At 38.2% G+C, this 16,071-nt stretch overlaps 1 protein-coding gene across 1 annotated transcript in view; it reads left to right on the forward strand.

Moving 5' to 3' along the window:
* Positions 1-8,443: 8,443 nt before the first annotated feature.
* Positions 8,444-16,071, forward strand: part of ITPRID1 (ITPR interacting domain containing 1) — a 114,948-nt gene continuing 107,320 nt past the window's right edge. Inside the window, exon 1 of the mRNA XM_070511492.1 lies at positions 8,444-8,580. The gene's annotated coding sequence lies outside the window, so the exon portion shown is untranslated. The remainder of the gene's footprint in view (positions 8,581-16,071) is intronic.

A 16,071-nucleotide genomic window follows, 5' to 3' on the forward strand; every position in this document is an offset into this window, starting at 1 on the left:
CTACCCCAATGGGGTGGTTAGGTGATGACAAATGAGTGAGACAGGTACTATAAAAGAGCAGATCCAGCACACAGGTAGAATGTAGCTCCTGCCCAAGCCATGCTTCTTCATCTCCACCCCCTATCTAAACTCCTACGGACATAAGGAAGGATCCAGGCTTTAGCTTTTTCTCACAGGTTCATATCACCAGCTAAGACCTCTATTGTATCCAGGGAAATATGAGCTCAGAGGGAAAAACAGCAAGATAGCTAAGGAGCAAACCACATGAAGAAGTAAACAACTTGAACAGCCTATACTGGACAAAGGAATATTAACAGACCAGGGAAAAAATTTACATTACTCTATCTGGCAAGGCACCACCTTAACAAAATCATCATAGCTAACGTCACTAGTAATGGAAGAAATGGACTTCATATGACTCTTTATATGATGCACTCAGAAGAACAGAGAACACGGAATCACTTTAGTGGTATTTCTCCAAAAATGCATGACCTGAATCTAATCACAGGGAAACATTAGACAAACTCAAATTGAGAGATGTTCTGCAAGATAATGCTTCAAAATGTTGCTGTCATTATATTCAAAGGATTTAGGAATGTTCTAGATTAAAGAGGAATAAAAAGACATGACATCTGAATGCAACTCAAGATCCAAGATTTTCTTTTGTTATAAAGAACATTTTTGGAACAATTGGTGAATTCTGAATAAGGTCTGTAGATTAGAAAATAGTCTTCTATCAATGTTAATTTCCTTATTTTGATCACTGTATAGTCATACGTAAGAGATTGTTCTTGTTTTTAAACATTAAACATTGAAGTCTTTAAGGATAAGGTGGTGTCATGTGTGTAACTTGCTCCCAGATGATTCAGACCTATATATCTGTATCTATAGATAGATTTATCTATACCCATAGATAGATACATAAATAGATAAAGATACACACAAAGAGAGTTAAAGAGAGAGAACAAATGTGGTAAAGTGTTAAGAGTAAGGAATTGGGGTGAATGACACGTACATACCCTTTGTACTACTTTTGTAACTTTTCTCTAAGAATGAAATTATGTCAAAATAAAAGTTTAAAAATATGACTTCCGCACACATTTCTTGTCCCTTTCTTTGATTTACATTTCTTTTCTGTGCATATTACTCTCTAACATATATTTATTTTATTTATTTGGTTATTTGCTTGTCTCTCTCCCTCCATTTATATTGTAATGGAGACATGTTTTGTCTCAGCTGTATTCCCACCATGGAGAATAGTACCCGGCACATAACAACTGCCAATATAACAAATAAATGTGTAATAACTATTCAATGAATGTTCTTAAGGGAGGATATTGGAAAAATAAAGCTGGAACAAGAATTCATAAAGAACTTTAGGGAGTTACCGGGTATAAAATATATTGCAGTTATATTATGATGACATTTAAGAACATGAAAGAAAAGAGAAAGTTCTGAAAGGTTCTGAGCAGTAAAAGGTCGCCTACAGAGGAATGATGATCAGAAGACATCCAATTTCTCACTAGCAACACTGGATGCAAGCATACAATGGAATGCAATTTCAAAAGATTGAAGGAAAAGAACAATTGAATCTAGAATTTTATATCCAGCTAATTTCTCATTTAAATTTGAACTTTGAAAAAGATATGATCAAGAATGTAAGGAATGTCAGAACTTATAGCTATACAGAGAACCCACAAAAGAGAAGTTCACATTATTTATAATAATACATGGAGCATTCACAAAAATTGAAGCACTAGCCATCAATTCATTTCAGATCATCAGCATCACACAAACTAAAAAGAAGTTTATAATTACTTAAAAGAAAGTTTATAATTTTAAGTATATATTCAAGCAACAAGGTAGACTCAAAACAAATGATCTAATACATAATTCAAGAAGGTAAATTCAAAGCAAGAAAGTAGGGTTAAAAAATAAGAAGGGAGGAAATAATAAAGTTTAGAGCAGAAATAAATGGAACAGACAACATAAGAGCAAGACAGAAGATGAGCAAAACCAAAACTTGGGTCTTTACAAATACTTATAGTTTGGGCATTTGGTAAGACCAATCAAGAAAATTAAAAATGTTTATCTGCAACATATTTCAGAAAGTTGAGAAATAACTGTGGACAAAATGGAAAGCTTTTAAAGTTTAAAAGAATATCATGAACAACTACAGGCAACAATTTAGAAAGCTTGAGCCAATTGCATACATTTCTAGAAATAAATTAAATGCAAAATGGGCACAAGAAGAAATAGAAAACATGAATAAACCGTATCATCAAAGAAACAATTAAAGACCTCCCCCCACGCTGCTTTCATCAACATAAAGGCCCCAGCCCAGGTGGTTTTAAAGGAGAGTTCCATCCATTTTTAAATAATTTTTTTTAAAAAAAGAAGGAAAGCTGATTGACTTATCTCATGAGGCTAGTATATTTGTAATTTCAAAGCTAGATAAAGACAAGAAATGGAAATTATATGAACATTTCACATAAAAACAGATAAAAAAGTCAAATTAGATATTACCTAATGGAATACTTAGTATATTTAAAAAATAATACCCCATAAGCGATGAGGATTTACCTCAGGAAAGTGGTACTTTTATGTACTCAGAAAAATTATTAGAAAACTGGGACTAGAAGACAGTCTTCTTAACTTGATAAAATCTACATATTAAAGGCATCCTGAAAACATCATATGCAACAGAGACGTATAGACTTGATCCTTTTAATGATGGGAAGAGGACAAGGATATGCCCACTATCAGCACCACTGCAGAGTTTAAAACAGTGTTAGAAGTTCTGGTCAAAGCAATAAGACAAACAAATAAATAAAAGAAGAAGAAAGAAAAAGTATGAATAGGGAAAGGAAAGGGACAATATAGATATTACTGTGAATTATATGATCATCTGCATAGAAAGATTAACAGATTTTCAAAATATGGCAACAAATAAGAGAGTTCAGCAAGATCGTTAGATACAAACATAGGTACTATGTATAAATATCATTCTTTTATACCAGTGTATGAGTCAGAGTTCTTCAGAGAAACAGAACTAACAGGATATGTGTGTATATGTGTATGTGTGTATGTACCTGGGGATATACATCTTTCTCTCTCTATATAGATAGATATCTATGTAGAAAGATATCCCAACATATATTTGTATATACACACATATAGAGAAAGGGACAGAGAGAGACAAAGAGAGAGACAGAGAGAGAGATTTGATATATTAAGAAATGGCACCACAAACAGGACTAAGGGGAAATGGATTCACTGAAGATTATTTATTAGATAGTACTTAGAAAACCGGCTCACCATATGCATAAGAAATGTTTGGGTCCACATTTTATACCATATATAAGAGTGAACTCCAGAGGTTTAAAAGACCTATAAATAAAAGGCAAAGCTATAAAACGAATGGGGGAAAACATGATAATTTTTTTAATCGTTAGGTGGGGAAGTACTTCTTAAATAAGAACCCCAAAGCACAAACCATAAGGCAAAAATTGGATTTGACAACATCAAAATTAAAGACCTCTGTTCAATGAACTGCTCTATAGATTACGTTAACATATGGGTGGCAGATTAGGAGAACATATTTGCAACTTCAAAAACCAACAAGGGATTAATCTAGAAAATACAAGGGACTCTTATGAATCAACCAGAAACAAAAATGAACACAATAGAAAAATAGGCAAAGGTTATAACTATACAATTCAAAGAAAGGAGAGCACGGAAGGATAACAAGTATATGAAGAGATTCTCAACCTTGGTAGTGAAAGTGTAATAAGAGAAATCAAAATTAAAACAATGTAGACACACTGGTTTATACTCATCTTAATGACAATCAGCTAACACCCAGAGTTAGCAAGGGCTTGGGAAATGGGATCTCTCCTGAACCATTGGTGAGAGTATTGGACAATACAACACCCTTCTGGAGAGCAGCGTCCCAGAACTGGGTAAAATTAGGAATGCATAAACTTTGTAGGGTAGGTAATGGCCTGACCTATGGAGATGAGTAGGAACAGTGATGCCATAAGGCAAAAACAAACAGAAAAATGATCAAATCATTCACTTCTGCTATGGCGTAAAATTCCCTTTGTGGCAATAAGGTGGACCATTGATGCTGATGCTACCCATACCCACCCTATACTCCCACCCAGAACAGCAAAGAAGACTGCCCAAGACTCTGGGCCTCTCGGCTATGGCATGACGCTCACTTTTTGAGGTTAGATGAGACCTCTTATCTTTGGAGGTGTCCCTTTGAGTTGAAAAGAGACCCTGGGGCACTGTGATCATTCAAAACACCACAGATCCTTGATCTTAAGTATATCATTTATACAAAAACAAAGTAAAAATGTAAGCTTAGCTATATCAGAGTCATCATTCTTACCCATCCTTGACTCTGGATCAGCCTTTGTGAGTTTGACTAGCTGACCCCGATCCTGAAATCTGACTATTAAGTGTATATCCCAGATAAACTCATATGCAAAGTCGTGAAAGACTAGTCATGAAAGACATGAAGATGAATGTTCAAATTTCACTATGGGGATTGGGTAGCATTGGAGCCCAGCTGAGTTGCTATCAACAGTGGAATGGAAGTAAAACAAGGTGACTGAATTTAGTCTTATGATGAATAGGAACTATATAAGCAAAGTAAGGGGAAATTTATCCCAAAAGAGGAAGCAGTATTTACATGGGTGCGATGTGTGGTGGGAAAAAAAAAAAGACCTTTGGGGTACTTAAAACAATTACAGTGGTGAGTAAGTGAGTGATATGGTCAGATCACTACTAGCTGTGAGGATATATTGGAGTGAGAGGAAGTGAGGAGGCAAGAAGACCAGCAAGGTGGCTGATATAACTCAGATAAGAAATGTCCAGGCTTAAACAAGTAGTAACGGTGGAGAGAGAGAAGAAGGGACAAATTTGAGAGGGATTTAGGAAGAGGAATTGACAAGGCTTGGTTGTGATGAGAATGAGGAAGAAGGGATAAATCTAAAATAATCCCCACATTTCTGGCTTGGATTCTGAGTGAATGGCTATGTCATTAATTGAGATCAGAAATACAGGGGATTATTTTCTGGAGTTAACAAGTACAAGGCTATGAACAAAAATAATTGTCATTGGCTCCGCTGTCCGGAATCTTCAAGTTGAGTGGGTAAGAAAGTCCCCTAGACAAGCAATATTATAGTAATATGTGCAAGGTATAGTAATGACATCAGGGAGGGGAGATTAGCTGCCTTGGTGCGGGGGCATATCGCTGATAGTTAAGAGTACGGTCTCTGGAGCTGACTACTAGGGTTTGAATCCTAATTCTTCCTCTTAGAGGTTGTGTTCCTTAAGCTTTCTATGTCTCAGGTTCCTCATCTGCAAAATGGGAATAACAGTAGCACCTATACCATAGAATAGATGTGAGGTTTTAATTAGAACAGTGTTGTTCTAATTAAACATTAGAAAAATTAACATAGACAGTGCTTAAATAAATTGGTGAGTGAGGCATCAAAGAGAGATTTATGTAGATCATCTGTGAGCCCAGCTCTGACAAGTACTTAGGTACTTAGGTTTTTCAAGTGGACTGACCAGGAAGAAGATAACAGGCAGAGGAGAAAGTGCATATGCAAAGTTGTGGAGGTGAGATAGAGCAGAGGATCTGGGGAGATTTGACTAGCTCAGCGTGGCTGGGGGTACTCTCTGTCTGGTAGTAAGGATAGACGGTGCTGAAAGGGACCCTATGGAGCCCTGGATTAATAAAGCAGACTCTGCTGCTCTTTTTCATTCTCCTTCTCACTCCCTACTACCTCCTCTCTCTGGCACTTCCTTTCCTTTTCCTTCTTTCTGTCTTGGTCTCACAGATGGCTATTCACGGATCTATGTATTTGGTTAAGACTTTGCCCTTCTGTAGTCATGCCTGCATCCTGTAACTAATCTTAAAGGCAAAAGCAAGCTATTTCTTATTGCTTATACATTTGCTGTCCAGCCCTACCCAGATGTTGTATCATCAGCAGATCTCACCTCTGTCACCATATCAGACCCCACATTGCTCAGGACTTTACTCTTGAAAACTCATTGATCCTTAGACTTGACATTCTGTATTATATTCCTAGATATGGCCTTGGTTTCCTCTTGACCAGATTTATATTCTTATGCCATCCACCCAGTCTACCTCAGGTAAGTAACACTTTTGGACTGACCTGCCCAAAATGCCTATCTTGGTTCTGATGTGGAATGGGGGAGACCTGTACCCTACCCTTGTTCTTTAGGGGCAGTTAGCTTTATGCCTATACCCCTCCCCCCACCTCCCAGTGACTCGTCCTGTCTGACAGGTAACTGGAAGCCTGGGATGCTGGGTTGGGCCAAACATAAGATTGAGACTTCACTTGTTTCATCATCTGCAGTCCATAGTCTTCACAGAAACAATCAAAAAGCAGTATTGATGAAAGAAATAAATTGAGGACAGACAGGCCATTCAAAAGAGATATGAAACTTTAGGATGCTAAACAGAGAGGGAAAGTCCAAGTAGAGGCAGGAGACAGAACCTGGAAAAACCAGGTGAGTGTAAGAGAGGTCAAAGTCAAGGCTGAAGGAAATAAGCCAGTTTTATAAGGTGATGACTTATAAGGTGATTAGAGAGAGCTAGGGAAGATGGATGCTGAGCCGTCTCAAGTCACTTGGGCACTATGGAAAATGGTCAGGAGTTCCTGGAGACCCTCTCAACAGTACAATGTACTGACTGTGGACAACTCCCTTTTAAGAAAATGTTCTCTGGCCATTATGATACCGCAAAAAGGGAATTCAGACTTGGAGACAGAAACATACTTTGTAGTTCAGGTCATGTGACCTTGGACAAAGCAAGTCTCCTTTCTGAGTCTTAGCTTCCTGCATGTTAAATGTCAGAGGGGAAAAAAAGCAACTTTCCTGCCCTGAGTATCCTACAGGTCTTTAGAAACAAAGGAAAAGAATGGACGTGAAAGCACTTAATGAAGCTGTAAAGCCAATACTAATAGAGCAAATTATAATCATTAAGGCAATTTCACTCGGGGAGGAAACGTTAACAATAGAACTTACTTGGTATTTCAAGGGTTTGCCAGTCTGTGGGAACAGGGAAATATCAAGGACGGAGGTCTGACCCAGGGATAAAATTACCAATTCATTCCACCTTCCTTTCAGGGTTCTTATGACAATTAACTTGCCAAGTTTCAACCACAAGACCATATGTTCGCTACATCACGTGGGGAAATGCGGTTTATTCTGATTATTTGTTTGTATTAACATTGTAAGTGCAGTGCTTCATTTATGACGCTGGCCCAAATTCATTCTGTCAGGAGACTTCACAGCACATGAAAGTATAAAAATACTCTAAATGTAAGTGATGTTTAAAATAGCAGAACCCTAAGCTCACCTCCTCCCTGGCAGACGTGTTGTCAATCACATCGGACCTCACCCAGAGTGGTATTCGTGCTGATCACAGTCCTGACCCTTTCTGGAGCCTGGAAGATCCTTCAGAAGTGTCAAAGGAATATTCACGGGTGCTAACAACAGCTTTAATGCTTAATGTACTTTAATTATTCTAATTATTTAGAAGTTGGTATTCAGCGCCCTAATTCAAGTTGGGTCATTTGACCAACCAGACCACCCATTTTCTGAGCACGCAGAGTAACTAAATATACATTGAACTCTTCCCTTCAAAGCTTCTCTCTCACAATTACAAATAATATGCTGAGTTCAGACTAAAGTGCAGAATTATTATAGTACCCACATTCACAATTATTGTTTGCTAAGTCGTAAGTCAGCTCACCAGGTGAGGCTTCCTACTTCTTCAACCTTATCTCTCCCCTGTGCTTCCATAGACTCTTTCAGCCAGACAGACGACTTTGCATTTCCCCAAATGTATCATCCTGTTCACTAATGTTGTGCCTTTGTATATGCTGCTTTCTCTGCTTTCAACATCCTCCCCACAGCCCCAAGCCTGCTCAACCCTCATTCATCAGGAAAGCTCTTACCCAGGCTTCAAAATTCACTGCAGGCATTATCTCGTTGGCGAAGCCTTCCCAAATTCCCATTAGATAACACATCCCCTCTCCCTCTGTGTCCACACTCCTCCATGGGAGGTACTAGTGATAACTAGCTGTGGCCCTGAAAAGGCTGCAATCTCCTAAGGGGAGAGGAGAATGACGTGTTCATCTTCACATCTCCTTTTCCCAGCCCGGGTCTGGCACAAGGTAGACCTCCAAAACTCTTGTGGGGCCTGTGCATGCCGGAGGTCTCCTCCAATCTGGCGCATCCGTCTGAAGGAGCCTCATTGTCTCAGTCCCCTGTTTGGACTGTTTCCTGAGACAAAAAGATCAGGAAAACAGGTTTTTCCTTAGGACAAATGGGCGGGGAGTATGAAAATATTATGCAAGATTAGTCAAATGCAGCCCTGTTTCCTTCAGGAACTGTCCAGGTACACACCTTTCGGACAGTTCAGGAGTGGAGCTTTTGTGCAGGTGGATGGGGGCCAGTGGAGGGGCTGTGACCATCAGCTTCTTGAGGGGGTGGACTTTGCTTGTCCTCTGAACTCTACACCAACTGAGGGAGGTAAGACTGCTTATCAAGGACTTTGCTTCGTGCCACAGCAACCTAAATGTTCGCCCTGATCACTGAAAGGGGAGACACAGAAACTCGCCTTCCTTTCTGCTTCTTATTGGTGAGAATCTTTCGACTGTAACAAGCTAACAGGCTGGGTTGAATGCAGGTGAAATTGATAAAACAATGAGAAAGATGTCAAATGCTGTTGGTGATGAAGGGGTTGAAGAGTTCACTGAGGAAGAGACAGAATAAGGAGAATTAAGTCTGAGTCTCTCTGTGAATAGGGGCTCATCAAAATTACTGATACTCTAGAGCTGTAGTTTAGAATTGACAAATAAGTGATGTGGTCATGAGAGCTAGCTGGTTCCAGGGAAGCAGAGAGGGAGAGAGAGAGAGAGAGACAGAGAGAGAGACACAGAGAGAGAGAGAAAGAGAGAGACAAAAGTCCAGGAGGTAAGAACTGCTTATAAGCATGATGCTCCATTTCTGGTTTCCAGATGGTGATATTTTTGTGAGAGGATGTCATTCAGAACAATGTTCAAAATGCCATAATCAGAATGGTATTTTGATACCTTATCTTGAACAGATATAAGTTGTTAATTAGTGAAACATAGTAAATACAAATGAAATTGAATGTTCCAATCAGACAATAGAACATATTTTAATATATATTCACATATTAACATATACATCCAATTGCTTTTATTTATATATATGCATATGTGTGCATGTGTGTCCGTCTGTCTGTCTGCCCCCCTATATAATAAAAGCAATTATATTTTCAGCAGATACTTTTCTTAAGTTAGCCTAGGGCTTCTTCTCACTTCTCCTGGTTCTGACATGAGGCCAGCGTGTTACATTCACCATCCCTGGGGAACTGTCAGGAGAGAAGAACTGGTGCTCTATTAATTGTCTATTCGTGTTCGATAACATGCTACATAATAACTTCACCGGACCACTCCCCCATCTCCTCCAAAACAAGAGATCAAGAAGTGAGGGAGTTCAGGGGAAAGGATTTTTTTTAAAGTAAACTGTTGTAGGTCTGTTTTTTCATTCCTTTTTAGTACTTCTCCACTAAAAAATACATGGAGGGACAAATCCAATGAGTTAAACACTCTTCTTTCTTAAGCAACAGCCAAAAGAGAACTAGAGAGAAACAAACCATGGTATGTCCATACAATGGACTACTACGTGACCACCAAAAAATAAGTCCGACCCATGTACTTGGACATGGCATGATGTCCAGCAAGTGTCCAAAAGTGAAAAATCCTGGGGGACAATGATTAACAACACTTTTTACGTACTTCACAAGATTGAGAAGGTGGGAAAAATCTCTCATTTCATTTATACACATTGTATTGTTTAAAATGTTTGCAATGAGCCAAACTGATGTATTTCTTATACAAAGAAAGAATGACTGAAGGAGGGAATGTGAATGAGAAAAGAGAATGAAGGAACCAGGGCACAGATCTCAAGAAGGTGATCAAGGTGTGAAGCTATTTTGTGGGTGAGACTAATGATTTTCTGTTTCATGTTATAAGATGCCATAGATATTGCATTAAGAAAAGAAATAGTCTATATATTTTGAATCATCCTTAATAGATTATGTTGCTGACAGTATGCTAGTTTCCTAATTAAACATTAACGTTTCAGCAAATTTAATATAATATTAATAATAAGGGGCATTGGGGAAGGAGGGTAAGTACATTTGGCCACCTAATGTAATTTTAAAAAGTGAAAAAGAGCTGGACTCCCAGAACCATAGGACACACAGAACAACTTAGACAAGTTTCAGAGAACCACAGAAACACAAAAGTTGGGCAGGAAAATGGAGGGACCAGGAGATTAGCAAAAAAAAACCCATTTTATAAACATCTTATTTTATAATGTGCCTAATATTTCATTACTTGCATATCTTACTGGGCATTCAGGTAGTTTTTCAAAGATTTTTCTGGATTGTGCTTATAGGTTCTAGAAAATAAATATTAAAAATATTTTCAGAGAAGACAACTAATATACCAAATCTTAGGTTTTCATATAAAAAGCTCACCCAAATTATATGATCTTATTTGCGTTCTACTTGTTTATTTCTATTAAATCTATGTACTTCAATCATGACTCTTTTTTTTGTTCGTTTTTGGTTTTTTTGGGTTTTTTTGAGCAAGATTAGCCCTGAGCTAACTGCTGTCACTCCTCCTCTTTTTTTTTTTTTCTTGAGGAAGGCTGGCCCTGAGCTAACATCCGTGCCCATTTTCCTCTACCTTATATGTGGGATGCCTACCACAGCATGGCGTGCCAAGTGGTGCCATGTCTACGCCCAGGATGCGAACCAGCGAACCCGGGGCTGCTGAAGCAGAACATGTGCACTTAACCACTTTGCCACCAGGCTGGCCCCTCAGTCATGACTCTTACTGTATACTTTAAGACACCCTGGATATTCTTCAAATCTCACATAGAGAAATCTCAGGGATGGTGGGTAGAAAACGTGGCTGAGTTAGAGATGGCAAAACTCAGAAAAAGAAAGTAGCTTACTCTACATGACAGACAATAGATGGTGAAGCCCAGATTTAAATCTAAGTCTGTCTCACCAAAGCTGTATTTTTAAGGAAAAAAACAAATTTGGTCTGAATACAAAAGTATCACATGCTCAAGTAGCTGTAATTAGAGCCTCACATATCCGTTTACACTTCTAAAAGGGCAGTCTTTATAGAACTGACAAAGCAGTGACTTCTATGCAACAAGACGTGACTTGTACCAAAGGTGCCTGGCTCAGAGATGGCTGTGAAAATAGAGTTCCACATAAGAGGCATTCACCCCACTGGATAAAGGAGAAAGAGGGATATGTGGTAGATGGAATAACTGCTCCAATCCTAAAGATGTCAATATCTTACCTTGCATATCAAAAGGGACTTTGTAGATACGATTAAGTTAAGGATCTTGCAATATGGAGGCTCTCCTGGATGACCTGGATAGGCCCAACGTAGTCCCAAAGATCCTTATTAGAGGGAGGCAGGAGAGTGAGAGTCAGAGAAGGAGATGATTGAAGCAGAGGCTCAGTGTCTGAGAGAGATTTGAAGATGCTACACTGCTAGCTTTGAAGATGGCCTAAGGAAGCATGAGCCAAGGAATGTGGGCAGCCTCTGGAAGCTGGAAAAGACAAGGAAATGGATTCTCCCTCAGAGCCCCGAGAGAGGAATGCAGCCTTGCTGACACCTTGATTTTAGCCCAGTGAGACCCATTTTGGGGTTCTGACCTCCAGAAACACAAGACGATAAATTGTTTTGTCTCAACTACTAAATTTGTGGTAATTTGTTACAGCTCAAATTATTTACTCAATAAACAGTAATAGGCTCTTCTACGTGAATCTGATGTTTCAGGAGATCAGTGTCAGTGGGGAGAGGAGTGGAGAATGTCACTGATTAAGAGATGGCAGAATCACTGGTGTTGGAAGCGCCTCAGAGCTTGACTTTGAGATGTGTAGATGGTGAATTTTGCTTTTCCATCCTTCTTCCTTAATCTCAGGTCCAGGGAAAAAGCTGCATAATTAGAATGACACACATATGGCAATATTGTCACTTCATCACACAGGGTATTTTCCACATATCGCAGAAAAAAATTTAAAAAGCACTTTCAGGGGCTGGCCTCGTGGCCGAGTGGTTAAGTTCGTGGGCTCCACTTCAGTGGCCCAGGGTTTTGCTGGTTCGGATCCTGGCTGCAGACATGGCACTACTCATAGGCCATGCTGAGGTGGCATCCCACGTGCCACAACTAGAAGGACCCACGACTAAAATGTACATTATGTAATGGGGGATTTGGGGAGAAAAAGCAGAAAGAAAAAAAAGAAGAAGATTGGCAACAGTTGTTAGCTCAGGTGCCAATCTTTAAAAAAACAAACAAGCGAAAAATACTTTCTCTGAAGTCTTATAAAATAATTGTCCTCGCATGTAATCCTTCCATATTTTAACTATTCTGATTCATTTAGAACTTTGTGAGTTTTCAAGGACAAATTTAACCACAAATAATAAATTATTTAAAACCCACAGAAAAAGGCTTTCTCAACCAATTTCCACAAAGCAGACATTTCCTGAATCTCAATCTTCCACTACCTTCCAGAAGATGCAAAAGAAGTTGGAATTTCTCTGGAATTCCTATTTTGTGAAATATGCTCAATTCATTCTCAATCTTAGATAATTTTGAATCTTAGATCTGGAAGGAACCCCAGAAATGGCAGTAGCCCAAATTTCTCATTTTGTATATGAGAAAACTGGAGCAGTTACTTGTCCAAGATTTCACACTGCACTGCCCTGCCCTCTGCCTGTGCCCCCAAATGCACAATATACCAGGCTCTGTATAGGATAGTAGAGATGAGGAAGTGAAAGATTTTTTTTTGTCCTTAAGAATTTTATACTCTAGGAAGGAAAATAGACAACATAAATGTATAAAATGGTTTCTTGAAAATACAATGACAGAGGCAAGCACTGGGTATCAGTTGGGCTTGGAGGAGGGGCACGTAGCCCAGACAGGCATCACTCATCATGGACACTCACTGATTAAAAATACCCTTTTGTCAACTTCTTTGTGTTTTACAAAAGTAATTGTGTCCTTGGTCAATTGTTTTTAAAGTACTGTCGAAGAAAATTTAAAAATGTCCATAATCATACCATCCAGAGATATACACACATGCATGTAAGTATATATTTCCATTCTCTCTCAATATACGTATAATTTTAATGAATATGTGCACGTATACGTATATATCCTACTGCTATTTGTCACTTAGCACACCACCACAAATATCTTATTTTAAAATCATTAAATCTCAGAATTGGAGTGGATATACTAATGTAATTTAGTTCAAATGACAAATAAATAAACTTTTATTTTGAATGGTTTACATTTACAGAAAAATTGCAAAAAGAGTTCCCAATATCCACTTTCCCTGTTATTAACATCTTACAGTAGTATGGAACATTTATTATAATTAATAAACCAATACTGATACATCATTATTAACTAAAGTCCATACTTGATTGAAATTTCCTTAGTTTTTCCCTAATGTTCTTTTTCTGTTCCATCATCCCATCCAGGGTACCATGTTATATTTAGTTGTCACATCTTAGGCTTCTCTTGACGGTCACCGTTTCTCAGACTTTCTTCGTTTTTGACGACTTTGACAATTTTGAAGAATACTCATCAGGTGTTTTGTAGACTGTCCCTCAGTTGAGATTTGTCCGCCATTTTTCTCATGATTAGACTGGGGGTTCTAGGTGTTGGGGAGGAAGATCACAGAGGTAAAGTGGTTCTCATCATACCATATCAAGGGTACCTGCTGTCAACATGACATCACTGCTGGTGTTGCCCTAGATCACCGGGCTCAGCTCGTGTTTGTCAGGTTTCTCCACTGTAAAGTTACTTTTTTCTCCCTCTTTCCATACCTTATTTTTTGGAAGAAAGTCACAGTACATAGCGCACACCCAAGGAGTAGGAAGTTAGTAAGTGGAGTATCTGCACAAATTGTTTGAAATTCTTCTGCACAAGAAAGTTGTTTATTCTCCCAATTGTTTCTTTATTCAACCATTTATTTATAACAGTATGGGCTCATGGATATTTATTTTAAACTTCAGGTTATAATCTACTACTGCTTTATTGATTGCGTGCTCAACTTGTACCAGCTTTGGCCATTAGGAGCTTTTTGAGCTGGCGTTTGTATTTCTTTGACATATCGTGTCATTGTGCGTATGTGCATGTTTAGCTTCCTTACTTTCCGGCACTATAAGATGTTACAAGTTCATCTGTTATATTTCCTGTCCTAGACCTAGAATTAGTGATCTCTCGAGGAACATTGATTGCTTTTATTGGAGAATGGTATTAGAAACCAAGATCTGGGTACTAGGTATCTTATTACTAGTGGAGTGTTTTGCTTTTAGGCCTTCTCAGCCGACAGAGGGAAGAAATATACATGCGTGTGCTAACCCGTGTGTATAAATATATCTATAAATATTTCCATATGTAACCATCTGTACTTGTATTAAGCTAATCATGAGTTTATACTGATGTCCCCAACTCTAATACTTTACCACCTGGATCATTCTAGCCTCTGCCCCTTGCTTATTTGTAAATTTCCACTCCAACTGTGAGAAACCTGGCTCATATGTTACATTTGCTTCTTTTCCCTTTTATCCTCAGTTAGCCTGGTTAGAGAGTTATCCCTTTCATTGATCTTTTCAAAGAACCAGCTTTTGATTTCATTCATTTTTTTCCCTATTATTTTCCTGTTTTCAATTTCATTGATATTTGCTCTCATTTTTATTATTTCTTTTCTTCTGCTCGCTTTTGGCATATGTTGCTCTTCTTTCTCTAGTTTCCTAAGGTAGAAGCTTACATTATAGATTTTAGATCTTTATTCTTTTTTAAAATATGCATTTAATGCTATGTTTCCTTCTAAGAACTGCTTTTGCTGCATCTTACAAATTTTGATAAGATGTATTTTCATTTTGATTTAGTTCAAAATATTTTAAAATTTATCTTGAGATTTCTTCTTTAACTCATGTGTTATTTAGAGTTGTGTTGTTTGAATCTCCAAATATTTTGAGATTTTCCATTTCTTTTTCTTTGTTTTTTTTTGTTAGTTCTTTTTTTTTTTTCACTGCAGTAAGGTTGGTTTATAACATCACATAAATTTCAGGTGTACATCATTATATTTTGCTTTCTGTGTAGATGACATCATGTTCACCACCCAGAGACTAATTACAATCCATCATCACACGCATGTGTCCAATTACCCCTTTCATCCTCTTTCCTCCCCACTTTCCTCCTGGTAACCACCAATCCAATCTGTCTCCATGTGTTTGCTTGTCATTGCTTTTATCTTCTAATTATGAGTGAGATCACACAGTATTTGACTTTCTCCCTCTGACTTATTTCGCTTAGCATAGTACCCTCAAGTTCCATCCATGTTGTCACAAATGGCCAGATTTCACCATTTTTTATGGCTGAGTATTCCATTGTGTATGTACACCACATCTTCTTTATCCATTTGTCCCTTGATGGGCACCTAGGTTGCTTCCAAGTCTTGGCTATTGTGAATAATGCCGCAATGAACATAGAGGTGCATGTATCTTTACACATTTGTGTTTTCAGGTTCTTTGGGTTAAATACCCAGCAGTGGAATAGCTGGATCGTATGGTAGTTCTATTCTTACCTTTTTTAGGAATCTCCATACTGTATTCTATTGTGGCTGTATCAGTTTTCACTCCCACCAAAAGTGTATGAAAGTTCCCTTTTCTCCACATCCTCTCCAAAACTCGTTATTTCCTGTCTTGTTGTTTATAGCCATTCTGACAGGAGTGAGGTGATATCTCATTGCAGTTTTGATTTGCATTTCCCTGATAGTGATGTTGAACATTGCTTCATGTGCCTATTGGCCAGCCGTATATCTTCTTTGGAGAAATGTCTGTTCAGATCTTTTGCTCATTTTTTAATTGGGTTGTTTTTTTGTTG

This window comes from Equus asinus, chromosome 1 (genome assembly GCF_041296235.1).
Source record: "Equus asinus isolate D_3611 breed Donkey chromosome 1, EquAss-T2T_v2, whole genome shotgun sequence".
Lineage (NCBI taxonomy): Eukaryota > Metazoa > Chordata > Mammalia > Perissodactyla > Equidae > Equus > Equus asinus.